The sequence below is a fragment of the Polypterus senegalus genome, chromosome 14 (assembly GCF_016835505.1).
Source record: "Polypterus senegalus isolate Bchr_013 chromosome 14, ASM1683550v1, whole genome shotgun sequence".
Lineage (NCBI taxonomy): Eukaryota > Metazoa > Chordata > Cladistia > Polypteriformes > Polypteridae > Polypterus > Polypterus senegalus.
The window spans coordinates 77,984,793-77,997,637 of record NC_053167.1 but is presented as its reverse complement, the minus strand read 5'-3'; positions in this window follow the sequence as shown (position 1 = coordinate 77,997,637).

Here is a 12,845-nt window from a genome sequence, read left to right as displayed (position 1 = left end):
CATAAATATAAATAATGATTTTTCTGTGTTTCCATAGCAGAAATGATTTTTCATTTGTTTGTTTAAGTTATTGAAATATCCTCATATTTTTATTGCTGATGACAAAAAGAAAATGCATTACTTGTAAATAATGAACATGAATCTAGCGTTGAGGTAGTGATGGAGGAACAGTGTCAGTTTGTTGCAGGCATACTGTATATTTTGGAGTGTCATTTCAATGGATTAATCACTTTTTACTTAAAATATCATGCTGTCCACCTGTGGCAGTAATTAAGGAAAGGGATTTAAATGTCTGCAAAGCATACAAAAACCTGCTAAGAAATAGTTAGGTATATGGGCACACCAGTAATACAGTATAACTTGGTCAATGCTCTTATATTTCATGCTCAACTTTACTTTGTCATAATCTTGATTAGACAGAGCTTGTCCCAGCAGTAAAGGACTGCATATTACTGACCCTGAATGGGAATATTTGTGCAAACATTCTAAAAAGGAAAATGTAGAGTCACTAATGAACCGGACAGCATGTCCTTGGACTGTGGGAGGAAACCAGAATGCTCAGAGGAAATCCAGATGAACACAGGAAGGACACAAACACTCCACACAGACAGAAACCTAACTCCACACAAGTTCTCTGATTTGGCAGTCCCTCTCACTGGACCGCTATGGCAAACTCTTCTGATGAATTTGTCACGAAACCATTCATCTATTTCTCGTGCTACTATAGCTAAAGTAAACTAAATTTAGAACACAGCAAGAAGAAATATGAGAAATTAAATCTTTTCAAGAAAAATAATAGGACAAAAGTTGAAAAGAGACAATTTCAAAAAAGAAAAATTAAATTTAAAGCAAGGCAAGCAGTGATTAACAATTTACCATTTCCTTCACAATTTGAACTCATTAGGGCTTCATTTTGCCAAAGTTTATTTTGTCTAAGCCATGCTAGAGATACCAAAATGTCACAGCTGAAATAGCTCTCTGGGCTCTGGATGAAAAGCAGAGCTGTTAGTGAGACCAACATGCCTGGGGCCAGCATCTTAAAATTCATATTCATCTTGGGTTCACATAGTTAAAAAAACTTTCTCATGAAACTATCACAGAATTTCTTTATTTTATTTTGAGGAATTCTTTTCCTTTATAATTTTGGGGTTTCTGATGCTTGGCAAACATTATCTGTAAACAGACTAGTGTGAAAAAGTACAAGAGTAAATGTGTTCAAGCCTAAGCTTTGAAGACACGTTATTGTGTTCATAAGAATTACTTATGAATGCTTTGAAATCACATCAGTTCTTTTTGTCCCGCACAAAAACCTCCCACATATGATTTACTGTTTGACTCACCTTAGTTATGCAAAGCATCAAACTTTTAGGGTTTTCTGCAGTTTTGGCCCTCTAGACCCAAAAAAACTTTTTAGTCCGTTTTTGGACCATATTTTGTGCAGTAAATTACACTCTTATAACAAAAAGAAAATCAATAGGTGTTTTCAGCAAAAATGATCAGAAGGACTTGAAGTTGTACAGGCCACATCTACCGACCCTGAAGGTTACATCTTGTAATGGGATAGAAGGGGTTCAAGTTACTTTTCACAAAACTTTGAAAAAATATGGATTGGTGATATAGGCATGGGGAGTGTTGTTTTATGCTGTTTCAAGGTTGCTGATCACAAATAGGCTTGTATTTTTGATATATGATTTTTTACTGGTGGTCCTATCCCTCTAAGAGCCACATCCATTAAGTAACAAATGACAAATGTCAAATATAAGCATGTGGGTTATTATTAATATTTTTCTCATAAACCTGGTAAACTGTTTAAACAACACAAGAAAGGCATACATTAGCATTCATGAAGTATCCTTTGAGATTTCTGCCCATAGGCGTCAGTGGTGCATCAGTGGCTACTTTGGTTTCTCAATAGTCATAGACCTATCCATGAGTTGATGGGTCAGTGTAGTATCAGTTTGAAATCCTGAGAGTTGAGCACCAGTTTGGCATCAGTGAAACATCAGTGGAGATATGTGGCTAGTCGACATTCCTGAGAGTCAGTGGAGCATTGGATCAGTAGTAAACTGTTTTAGTTCTTTTTTTTTTTTAATTAATTTTATTACAATCAATACATAGCAATCAAGTTTTTACAAAAAAAAAAAGAATTATGTTAAGAACAGATCGATCCCCACCCCTGAGAGAGAGAGAGCAAGCCAAACGGTGTAAAATTTAAGGCTTGTAAAAATACCTAAATTAATAAATTCTCTGTGCTTTATAAACTTATTTTAAAATATTACTGATTAGATGCTGCCATGTTTTGAAAAAAGTCTGTACGAATCCTCTGAGTATTTAATTTTTTCCAATTTCAAATAGTATAACACATCAGTTTCCCACTGACTTTAAAGAGGAGAGTTTGGGTTCTTCCAGTTTATCAGAATAAGTCTGTGTGCCAACAGTGTAGTGAATGCAATCACAATTTGTTTGTCCTTCTCCACTTTAAGCCCCTCTGGAAGAACACCAAACACAGCTGTTAATGGGTTAGAAGGGATTGTGAGTCCAAGGTGGAGCACAATTGGGTTATTAGTGTATTGCCGATAATGTGTGTTTATTGGAGCGCAGAGCAGGGAATACAAAGAAGTACTGCAGGATTTTACTTCTGTTGTGGTCCAAGCCTGTGTATGTTCTTCTATTTGTGTCCAGGTTCTTATCGCCTGTATATTTGCCGCCCAGTAATAAAACTGGAAGTTAGGTAGAGCCATGCCGCCTTCTGCCTTTTGTCTTTGTAGGGTCGCTCTTTTGATGCGTGGATGTTTTGAATTCCAAATAAATTAGGTTATTGTTGAATCTAATTGCTTAAAGAATGATTTATTAATGTATATTGGGATGTTTTGAAATAAAAAAGGAGCTTAGGAAGAATATTCATCTTAACAGTGTTAATTCTTCCAGCTAGTGTGAGATGAAGGGTTGACCATCTATGCAAGTCTTGTTTAATTTTTTCCATGCAGACGACGAAATTTTGTTGATATAGAGCTTTATGTTTACTTGTGATGTTTACCCCTAGGTATTTAAACTGTTCTGCAATGATAAAAGGTAGGGTGTCTAATCTAATATTATATGCTTGAGAATTCACTGGAAAGAGTACACTTTTATTCAGATTAATTCTGAGACCAGAGAGCTTTTGAAATTCTGTGAGTGCTGCTAAGACTGCAGGCACAGAATTTTCTGGGTCCGAAATATACAGTACCATATCATCTGCATATAATGAGATTTTCTGTTCCAGTCCTTCTCTGCTAATCCCCTTTATTATCTGATCAGTATTTCGACAATGTATTGCCAGTGGTTCAATGGCAATGCAAACAGCAGGTGACAAAGGGCATCCTTGTCTTGTGCCACGTTCTAGTTTAAAGTAGTCTGAGCAAATGTTATTGATGCAAACTGAAGCTTCTGGGTTAGTATACAGTAATTTAATCCATGCACAAATGTTGGGCCAAACCCAAACTTCTCCAATGTAGTAAAAGGTATTTCCATTCAATCATGTCGAATGCTTTTTCTGCATCCAATGATAATAATATTTCTGGGGTGTTTGATTTAGTTGGTGAGTATATTACATTAAACAGGCGTCGAAGATTTGAAGATAAGTGTCGGCCCCTAATAAATCCAGTTTGGTCTTGTGATATTACGAGGGAGCACTTTCTCCATCCTTCTAGCTATGATTTTAGAGAGTATTTTAACGTCGTTATTCAGAAGTGAAATTGGTCTGTATGATGCACATTGTAATAAGTCCTTATTTTGTTTTGGAAAGACAGTGATTAGTGCTTGGCGAAAGGTTTGTGGAAGAATTGGTTATCTCTGGCTTCTGTAAATGTTGCTAATAGGAGGGAGCTAGCTGAGGAGAATTTCTTGTAAAACTCTGCAGGGTAGCCGTCAGGGCCTGCTGCTTTTCCACCTTGGAGTGACTTTATAGCATCCAGTAATTCTGATAATGCCAGAGGTTTATCAAGTTCCTCCACACTAAAAGCGTCAATTTGTGGTATCTGTAATGTATCCAGAAATGCATTAGATTGTATATTGTCTTCTTTAAACTCAGTAGTATATAGGGATTTATAGTAGTCTCTAAAAGTGTACATTATATTTTTGTGTTCGATGATTTTATCTCCGTTAGTGTTAGTGATTACGAGATTGCGTTATACATCTTGCTTGTGAATTTGTTGCTAAAAGCTTATTAGCTTTCTCTCCATGTTCATAATAATGATGTCTGGATTTGTAAATTAGTTGTTCAGTTTCTTTAGTTGTCAAGAGGTTTAATTCTGAATGTAGAGCCTGCCTCCTCTTATGTAGAGTCTCGCTTGGTAGTCTGGCATGTTCTTCATCTATTTTAGTAATTTCGCTTTTTATCTCTGCTACTTTCTTGCTTCGGATTTATTTCTGTGGGAAAGATATGAGATAATCTGTCCTCTTAAGAAGGCCTTAAGAGTTTCCCAGAGTATTCCTGCAGAGATCTCAGGGGATGTATTTGTCTCTAGAAAGAATTTGATTTGTTTGGATATAAATTCAGTACAATTCTCGTCAGCTAATAGAAGCGGTTGAGGCCATCTGGGGTGAGTGTATGGGGCTTAGTAATTTCAGCTCCAAGATCATAGGAGCATGGTCCGAAATAACAATAGCATCGTATTTACAAGATTTAATCTTAGGCAAGAAGTTATTATCTATAAAGAAGTAATCAATCCTTGAGTAGCAATGATGTACTGGTGAGTAGAAAGAATATGTTCTTGAATTTGGGTTTAAAAACCTCCAGGGATCTGATAAGTTGTGATCAGTTATAAACTTTGTAATTATCTTTGCGGTGTTAGTTGCCGTTCCCCCTGTGGAGGAAGTCTTATCTAAAAGTGGATTTAAACACAATTAAAGTCCCCAGCCATTATAACTTTATGAGTGTTCAGATTGGGAATGGATGCAAATAAATTTTGTATAAATTCCTTATCATCAACATTAGGTGCATAAACATTTATCAAAATCATTTTACAGTTAGATAAGTCTCCCATGACCATTACATATCTCCCTTCAGGATCCAATACTACATCTGATGCTACAAATGGTACTGTTCTATGTATGAGAATTCCCACCCTCTAGTTTTCTTTGTAAAACTAGAATGGAACATTTGGCCAGTCCAGTCTTTTGCAGCGGAACTGATCCTTACTTAGTAAGTGGGTTTCCTGTAAAAATACTATTTTAGCATTTAGACCTGTTAGGTGAGAAAGTACTTTCTTTCTCTTTAATTCGTGATTCAGGCCTTTAACATTCCAGCTTACGAAGTTAACTGTCCCATCATGGAGACACTGATTCTGAGTTTTTGATGTCATTTTATAGTCTTAACTGGAAGTGAAATAGTTTAGGTCTTAATTTCCTATTTCCCCAAGAGTTGTTGCCATGCAGCTTATTATTACGTTGATAGTTATAATTATAAAGATTGAGATGATAGATTAGGTATAGATCAAGCCTGCTCTCTTTCTCTTCCCCCCTTAACCCCCCACCCTCCCTTTTTGCCTCCCCAAGTGAGGCTAAAACCCACTTCACGCAGTCCTAGTCCTCTGACATACCCAGAGACAGAGCACGTCCAAAGCACAATAAGCCCCCATGCAGTGGCTAGTTATGGTTAAAAGATAGAGATATCTGTTACCAATATAGTCTTTAAAAGAGGAAAAAAAAAAAAAGAATTTTGCACTTAATATATATATATAATCTTCAGCAATTTTAGTGCATTAAGATGATACCCCCAGATAATAAACCCAGGTGATGGTGTTAAAGATGTGTCCAAAATAAGCATAACAAGTCTTAATGCAGTAATAGCAATAACAGTAAACCAAGGGTATGATATTGAACAGTCTCATTTAGGGTACACATGAAATAATTAGAAAAGAAAAAGAGAAAAAAAAAAGAGGAAAACGTAATTAAGCACAATAAAACAAACATATAGCGCCCTAGTAATACTAAGTAATAATAAGAATATATGAGAATATATGCTGATAAAAACCCGTATTTTAAAACAAATAGATCAGACAGTAGATTATTAATCCTAGCTTTATCATTTACCGCCATGACTCACAATTATGTATCAGAATAGTCCGGGATCAGCTTTCTTAATTCATTTTCTGCTTCTTCCTTGCTAGCGAAACATAGAAATGACCCTGCCATTCCACTTTCAGTTTTGCGGATACAGGAGGCTGTATTTGACACTGGCTTGCCGTAGCCGCTGTTTAATATTATAGAAGGCTGCGCGTTTAATAGCTGTTGCTGGAGAGAAGTCAGGGAAGATACGAATGTGGCTATTTTCATATATAATATCTTCCTTGTTTCTGAGGAGTGCCATCACCTCTAGCTTAAATGATAATCGTTCAAAACGAACTATAAAAGATCTTGGTCGGGTCTGACGGTGTTTGATCGCGACGCTGTAAGCGCTGCTATCTCAGATTCTGCTTTAAAGTCGCCCGATTATTTTAGAAAAAGTTCAGCTGCGAATTTCACAGGGTTTGAACTTTCTCGATTCTCCGGCAGACCTTCAATTCTGACATTATACCTTCTACTCCCATCTTCTAAAGCAGCCAGTCTGTCTCCAAGTTTTTCTCCGAGTTTTTTACATTCGGAACTGACATTTACTGCTCTTTCCTCGGCACTGGCAGCTGAATGTTCGGCCATTTCGATCCGATTCGTGAATGTCTCCTTAAGATGCTCCAATTGATCAGCAAGCGTGCTCAGTTTAACCGAGTTTTCTGAATGCTCTTCAATTTTACCCAGCACCTGTCGAAGTTCAAGTTGTACCTCTTGACGCAGCCTTTCATTTGCCTGTTGGATTTCCTGTCGCAGCCATTCATTGGCCTGTTTCATTTCCTGTTTCAGTCTCTCAAGTGCCTTTGCCGTTGCTTTCTCATTAGCCTTCTCGCTTTTCTTTATATCTTGCGTGAGCTCAGCGAGCAACACTTTCAGTTCAGATAGCTCAATTGTGCCTTCTTGTACCGTAGATGAAGCAGCAGACTTTGCTGAAGCCGGTGCCCCCGCTGCTCCAGGCCCGCGTAATTGCGCAACTGAAGCCGCGGACTTCCCGGCCCTTTCCAGTTTCAGGTAATCTTCTCCAATCGGCGAGCTATCCACATCTGCACTCACGATCGCACCTTCGCTCCCCTTTTCGCTCTCAGCCGGCGACGATGTAGCGGACCGTGGTCCCGAGGAGTCTGTGCTTTCGCCCATCTGATCCAGGTCTGTCTCTGATAGGCCGTATCTTGAACTGGGGCTTGCTGATCGCAGCTTGGATGTAGCTTTAGTTTTCGATTCTTTCAACCCCCTTCTTGTTGGCCATGTTTATATGTGCTTACATATACTGTAGCAGTCCCTCTCGGGTTGAATAAATACAGGATATCTCAGAATAATAAGCAAATAATATGAAAAATAGCACCACTGCTAGCGGAGCTCCACTTCAGACGTCCATCTCTCGCATCGGACGAGACCAACTCCCTGTTTTAGTTCTTTTAACAGACGGGTGTCCCTAGGATTGGTAATGCTTCAGTGCTTACAGTAAACTGTTTCATGTTCCTTACATTGATGAGATGCAGAAGTGCATGATGGCTTTCTCATAGAGACTGCTGCCAAATGTATTTGTTGTGTATTATTGTCCATTTTCCTTTATGTTGTGTGGATGTTCTATAGTATTTGTTGTAATTAATATATTGAAGTTATGGTGTCTTTTTATCTGATGCTGTTTCTTTGTTGTATGCACAGTTAAGGATTCGATTGTACTTGACACAACCAACCTGAATCTGAACTAAATGACTACATATCGATACACTGTGCCCTCTTATGCCCTGTAGCCCCCTTGTACTACGAGCCATCCTCCCTTGCACACACTCACAGCTGGCTGTTTTATGCCTCAATCAATTATTGGCAGTGTACCTTGTGATCCCATTTTACAATCTTGCCTATAAACAATTAAGGCAATTAGAAAGTTTCATGATAAACTAATTATAAACAGAACTGTGTTGCCTTTACAGCTTTCTCCACTTTCAAGGAAAGGAAACTTCAGGTCTTGATAATTTACATCCCTTACTTAAAATTACTAAAAATTGTCTTTCTGTCCTTTCAGTTTGAACAAACACTGCTTTTAATCTTAACTCCAGAAGATGGTGCTATTTCTTGATTGATAGTGTCACCACAAAGGGCTCCACTTTTCACCCTATTTTAAGCTTTACATCATTTTTGTACTGTACAATATGAGCACACCGGCAATGGCTTCTTATCCCATTTAAACAACAAATAGGAACACCATATAAAGGCATCAGGGCTACAAGGGTCTCATTTCTGTAGTTGGATTAATATTGATTTCACTAACTTTAGTCTAACTGGACTGCATAAATCAATCCTGTTGGAGTCTCCATTTAGCATTGCAGGCAGTGTTCTTTAGTTATTATTAATCTGGATGAATGTGGGAGTCAAATAAATCCTGCAGTTATTAATCATGACAATATGACACCTCAAACTGCCCCCAGGTATGGCAGTATCTGCCTTTAAAAACAAAAATTAGCTGGAGTCCTGAAAGGCTTGGAGAAAACTTTGAAATATTTTTTATTATTAGATGCTGTATAAAAGGACTATTATTGAACACCAGTAGGACACATAAAAAGAGGCAAATCCATCCATCCATTTATTAAACCTGCTTATCCCAAGCCGGGTCAGTGATCCTTCATCTAAATTTCCCCTTAATATTACTAAAGTTTTTCTAAAATAATGACACCTAAATAAACCTGTTTTATAATTATTTTAACAGTGGCACAGTGGCTAGTACTGCATGCTCACAGGTTCAATGTCCTGGATTTGATTCCTGTGTCTAGACTCCAGATATTATCTATTTGAAGTTCTTTTACTGTGTTCCAGGTAATCTGGCATTCATCGGATATCTCCAAAGACATACAGGTTGTGTTAATGGGTGATTAACAATTCCCTGAAATGTACTGACACTTTAGGCTGGTTTCTCACCTTGTGTCCAGTATAGTTAGCACCAGTTCCACCATGACTCTGAATTAGAGTAAGTATAAAAATGTTATGTGAATTATATTCCTGATGCAATGTTCACTGTTATGTTCATTATACACATTATGTTAATTATTCATTGGTGACAGCTGCATGGTCATTCTGATAAAATCAGATTGCCATGTTCCAGCACTCCATTGCAGTCAAAGAGACTGTCACCATGCAATAACCATTACCATTATACCAGATCCTTCAAGAACGTCAAACCTGAAATTGGTGCTGAGATGCTAATACCTGTTACTGTTGGAAATAATACAAAGAATGGCAGCTTCAGTTCCCATATCAGCTGGTAACCACCAGCATTGCCTTATCAAGTTAGTTTTTGCCTAGAAGACCATACCTGTAAAACAGCAACACTAAATTTGCCTTTACTTTGAATTACCAAATGCTTTTCTGTCTTTTTTTCCCTCACATTGCTCTTAGTTTACTCTGTTTATATTTTGCTCCTTGGCCTTTTAGTTATTATGGGAATAGCACTACTGCACTTCTAAAACTGTTACTATCAATGGCTTTGTGCCATCAAGACAAGACTGTTGATTTATTGCATGTTTTTTAAAAGCAGTTTGGGTTGATATGCTTGACAATAAAATAAAAAAACAGTAATAATAGTGCCTTCACAAAATTGTACTGGAATTAGCAAATAATGTGAAATGATTGAATGAATAATTAAAAATAATAAAAATCCACCCATTCTTCCACCAATTTGCATTTGTATACTCACTGAGACCATTGCAGGGTTGTGAGGGGCCCTGCACTACAGCTTTAAATGCAAGGCAGGATCACCAGTCCACCAAAACATCCCACATATCACTGACTAAAATGGAAAAAAATGATAAAGTGTTGAGAATGTAATTTTTTAACTGTTTACAGGTTTACATTTGACATGATGACTAAAAGACAAACATAAGTAGAAAGGGCAGAGTAGACTGCAAGTCATCATGTAAATGTAACAGCATCAGTCTATACCTCTGCCCTTCTTTCTTCTTTTCTCTCACCATCCACATTGCAGAGTGATGCTGACTCAAAGCGCTATCAGATTATAAATCTAAAATACTGCTTTTGTGGTTTTGCAATAAAAATAACTGAACTTTTAGTAGCTAGAAAAAGTAGGCATGAACTATCAGGAAGACAATTTTGACATAACTTGACAGATCTAAATCATTAAAAGCGTTGCTTTATTCCATGTAACAAGTTTATAAGATTTAGTGTTTATTGCTCTCAGTGACTGCATTACCTGTATATCTTTATATTGATGAAAGGCCTATAAATGTAGACATTTTACATTTTAAGTAATATTCAGTATACAGCTCTTCAAAGGGTGGAACAGTTTGGTAAAAATATGTTGATCATGATATTTGTTTTTCTCTAGTTTAGGTAATGGAATGCTGGGAATCAGTGCTTGTCCCAGAAGCACAGGGGAACATTGCAGGAGACAGCTTCTCATGTACAGGTATGCCACAGCATAATTATGGACTGTGAGAGGAGGAGTCCATACAAATAAGAGAACATTAAAATCCAAGCTAAAAACACTAAGCCAAGAACCGAACTGTGAAGTAGTGTCTGACTTCAACTGAATCAGCAACTGATTTTCTCTCCTTTCCAAATCCTGCTCGGTCATACCCTCAGACATTATTGTCATTATACTTATTCTTTAATTATATTAAACAACACAACCCAATCATTCATTATCAACCCTACATGAATCCAGTTCAGGTTCATAGGGTTAGAGTGTATCTAGACAGTGTTGGGTACATAGCAGGGCCTACCAAGAATGAAATAGTGTTTTATATTAAAGTGCTTGGCACATATTGAAGAAGATAATCTCGTGTTTAGGTAGCCTAGCACTGAACATGCCCTCTGTCAGATCTTCACACAGCATAGTGACAACAAGTTCAATGACAGCTTCACAGATACTTCTACAAAATGGCGTCCTGCACTGTGGCACACTGGTGTAGATGTAGATGAAGGTTTTACTTTTTCATTTTTCTATTGGAACACACTTACACATTTTAACTTGTCATCCAGATGAAAGCCTGGAAACTCTCTAAATGTTATCCTATCTGATTTTGTTATGAAATTACGTCATCTGTTTATCTTTCAAAACTATGTTAACTACACCTCATTTTTGGAAATTCCAGAACCTGTGCATAATCGATGAGAGCTGTAGATGGTTTATCTGACGCACATCCTGAACAGTAATCCAGTATACTGTCACAGGCCTCTCATCCGAATAGCAAACCTGGAAAGCATCACTAGCTCTAGCTTCTCACGGCACAAGCAGTGTAATTGATTTCACATACCTAGGAATGACAGAAATAATGCAGATGCATTATGCCCTGTACTACCAGATCCACAAGAATAGCAGAGGTAGGGTCTACATTCCATTGTTGGAAAAAATAGATGTACACCATTATAGACACTAGGGAAGTTTTTCAAGAGAATAGATTAAGCAGGGCTTTTATACAGCACAATACTGTAGAATGTAGCACATCCTACTTTAACTCGTCACACAGATTCACACTACAAGAAGAATGTACAAAAATGTCTTCACTGTGACTTTGATATTCATGGGCCACACAAATGTCGAGAAAATGGAGGAGTTAGACAGAACACACTAAACATTTCCTACTTGCTGCCTATAGCTGGGTGTGGCAAGCCCACATTCTTTGTGTTTTTTATGTTGTCTTTCTCGCCTTATTAAACAGCTCAGAAAGTTATAGTTAAAGACACTATATAATACCTGTTTAATTTAAATGATAAGCATGCTTCACCTCAAACCACTACACTAAAGCTATGACTTTGAATCAAGTTTCGGGGACTGCAGCAACCTGCTTTGGGTAGACAAGTAAAAACCTGTTGCAATAGGTGTAGTGATGTTGCTACTTCCAAGAAGAGCATTATTACTTTAGCTCAGCGAGCAAAGCCACGGGACACTTGGAAATTCCAAGGTCCTAGATCTGAGTTCCAAAGAAGAAAACTTGTGGTAAGTATGATTCAAAGCTTCACATAACAATTTCAAGGTCACAGAGGCCAGGAGCCTATAGTAGTAATTTTTAATGCAAGTCAGGAATTGACATTTGATGGACCAAAAGTTCACACATCCACTTGCAGTGCATCTTCTGGATGTACAAAAAAAAATTAGGAAAATTCCAATGCAAATCAGAAAGAAGAACGTGTAAACTTCACACTGATGTTGGCCTCAGAATGTGGGATTCCATGAGGCAGTAGTGCTAAGCTGATCTATTATATCAGTGGTCATGATAACAATTTGTGGAAGTTCAAAACTTCAGAAAATGGGGTATCTCTTTGTTTTGTCTTAATCTACTTTCCCCTTTTGTATTATTAATATGTAGCATTTGAATGCCTCAAATCTCACAGACTTACCACTGTTTATAAGGTATTGTACCATATAACCTCACCCCACCTTCCCTTCTACATTTATAAGCTTAGGCAATTAGGTGTAGTATTAGACAAGCAAGAGTTAAGTTACAATTTAAATAATGTATTATTGATAATATTCAAGGACAGCACAGTGGTGCAGTGGGTAAGGAGACCTGGGTTCGCTTCCCGGGTCCTCCATGAGTGGAGTATGCATGTTCTCCCTGTGCCTGCGTAGGTTTCCTCCCACAGTCCAAAGACATGCAGGTTAGGTGCATTGGCAATTCTAAATTGTCCCTAGTGTGTGCTTGGTGTGTGGGTGTGTGCCCTGCGGTGGGCTGGCGCACTGCCCGGGGTTTGTTCCTGCCTTGCACCCTGTGCTGGCTGGGATTAGCTCCAGCAGACCCCCG